Raw genomic sequence first — 2995 nt, forward strand, 5'->3', positions numbered from 1 at the left:
GTTTGACTTCCTAATGTCAAGAAGTTTTTAAAAGTCCAATCTAAGATTCGTTGTCACGGTTTCCCGCAAAACAAATTTAAAAGAAGCTTATGTGGTTATTCTTGCTGCGCTTCTGTAAATAATCAGGTCAAGTTTGAAACTAAACTAATTTTAAAAACAAATTGGCCTTACTATGATTATCTTTGGTAGAAATGGGAATGACTATAGAGAGAAAAATTATGTTTACGAAGAAAACTATAATACACCTGTTATTACTTTGCAGCTCTGTTCATTGATTTTGAGTTTTTATCATCTATCTATAGACTAGATTGGATCCTGAATTCTCGTTGCCTTCAATATCTGGCTACAATTCTCCAACCATGAACAAAAACTGACAAGCTGATCAACTCGATATAAATTTCAAGGGACAAGTCCCATGCTTGATGAGAGAGCCACACAGAGAGTTTAGCAGAACACCTGATGCCACAGCCAGAGACATTTTAACTGCAAACCAGGATAAGAAATTGCTGACATCATGTTGTGGACAGCTCTTCCCAAGACTGTCAGAATAAGACTCGCTTCCATAATAAGACTCTTTTCCTTCTAAATTTTTTCTTGCGTATGCCTACCTCTTCCACTTGACAGGATAATGCTATAGTTAAAATCTCACAATGAGTAGTTTTTGTGGGTAAGTTGATAAAGTGTAGCATGTCAAACTCAAACCTTTAAAGGACCCAAAAGAGCTTTTATTCCACCTAGTGGGTAACAACATCTCTAATGCAACTGTTTATTCAAATTTTACTAGTGGCCTCTTTTGTAGAGTTGGCACCCTCTGCTTTAATTTAACCCATTTCTGAGATGCTAGACGATAGATTGCTACCTATTAACCAAATGGGGAAATCTGTGCTGTTGCTGACACTTCTTGTTGTACATAAATAATCCGGTATTGTAGAGACTCCGTTTCAAAAAGTTAGCAGACTACTTGGTTAAAACAGGTAGAGTGCTCATCTGGCTTGTTCTTTGACCTGTTTGATTTTAGTTGGTGTGGTTTATGGCAAGCCTAGCTAAGACACATACTCTGAACTCTTGGCACTGCCTTCCTGATAGTCATAATAGTAGACTCCTTGGTGTGTGTGTGTTCTCTCAAAAAGTTTTAAGGGTCGGGCGCGGTGGCTCACGCCTGGAATCCTAGCACTTTGGGAGGCCGAGGTGGGTGGATCACCTGAGGTCAGGAGTTCAAGACTAGCCTGGCCATCATGGTGAAACCCCATCTTAAAAAAAAAAAAAAGTTTAAAATGTTTGTATACAGCCAGCTGTTGAATGTCAAATGGTTTCTCTTCAGCTAAAATGACAGAAGTGCATAATCACAAGTACTCTGTAATCTATAAATGATGTGTTGAGACTGGAAACCCAGAATGATGTTAAATGAGGGTGGTGCTAATGCCCTCAGTGGTAGTCACACTTTCCTCTAGGTTAATTGTGGAATAAAAATGAGAGGATCCCCCTGTTTTGAACCCAATTCCTGCACCAGGCCTCCAGACCAGACTAAAAATCAAAATGGTGTCACCCATGTTCACCAAATCAAAACTGAGTTATCTGTTTTTCCAAGAAATCATGAGAGAGAGATAGCCAATTTTCCAAACAGAATAGCTTCAATTTTTAACAGGCATGATAACGAAATTTCCTCTGTTTTAATCCTTAAAATAGAATACCTGATGTATCCCAATGTTAACCAGTGTTCTTTCTATTGTGCTATCTCCACGTCTCCACCAGAAATAAAAGTAACTTTGAATGACCAATCTGCTTTTTGTTGTTTCTGACTTCTTCAATCTATTTTCATCTCTAAAGCTAACATCCTCTGCTTGATTCACTGCAACACATATTCTATTTTGTGGAATGAAGTGTTGTCCAATTCTAAGACTGCAATAACGCCAATGAGATCTTTAATCTCAATTTGTTTTAATTTTGTTTCTTGACAGTGGAGGGGTTTAGGCTGGAAAGCATTTTCAAAGTCATGAGCAAATAGACTTCAAGTCAACCAGTTAGATGAGATCATTGGGTGATAAAATAGAGAAGAACACAAGGACCGAGCCCTGGAGAAGTCCAACATTTAAAAATTAAGCCGGCTGGGCTCAGTGGCTCACACTATCATCTGAGCACTTCGGGTAGCTGAGGCGGGCAGATCATGAGGTCAACAGATCAAGACCACCCTGGCCAACATGGTGAAACCCTGTCTCTACTAAAAATACAAAAATTAGCTAGGCATGGTGGCTAATAGTAGTCCCAGCTACTTGGGAGGCTGAGGCAGGAGAATTGCTTGAACCCAGGAGACGGAGGTTGCGGTGAGCCGAGATTGTGCCACTGAACTCCAGCCTGGGGCAGAGCGAGACTCTGTCTCAAAAAAAAAAAAAGGGAAAATGAGCCAAAGCGGCCAAATCAGCATATTAAAAAGGAGGCCCAGTGAGGGAACAGGACTATCAGGACAGTGTGATGTGTAGGTAGTTCAGGGGGAAAAATGTTTCAAATCAAAGGAACCATGTCAATTATTCTCAATTCTACACAGAGGTCAATTTAGATATGAATAGAGAATTGGCAATTGCCTTTGGAAACAAGATCATTAGTAATCTTGAAAAGTGATATTGATAATGGAAGCTAAAGCTAGACTGAGAAGAGAATGTGAAGCACTACTGGTGAGACCTTGAAAAACCTGAGAATTTATGAAGACAGCAGAAAAATCGGGCAGTTCCTAGAGGCAATTTTGGAGTCAAAGGAAGTTTATTTTAGATGGGAGAAATGTCAATATATTTATATGCTGATAGGAGCAATTCAACTGAGAGGGAAAAAACTAATGATGCTGGAGGGTAGGTAATTGCAGGAGTAAAATCCTTAGGAACATGTGTGAAAAAAACTCCAGGTCACTGGTAAAGGGACTGGCCTTCCTAGGCACAGGGACGCTTCATTCATAGTAACCCAAATGTCACTATGCAGTAAGGGTAGTTTTGACGGTGAGAAGATC

Source organism: Sapajus apella, unplaced genomic scaffold, assembly GCF_009761245.1.
Source record: "Sapajus apella isolate SASKATOON/1434 unplaced genomic scaffold, GSC_monkey_1.0 scaffold55, whole genome shotgun sequence".
Taxonomy (NCBI): Eukaryota; Metazoa; Chordata; class Mammalia; order Primates; family Cebidae; genus Sapajus; species Sapajus apella.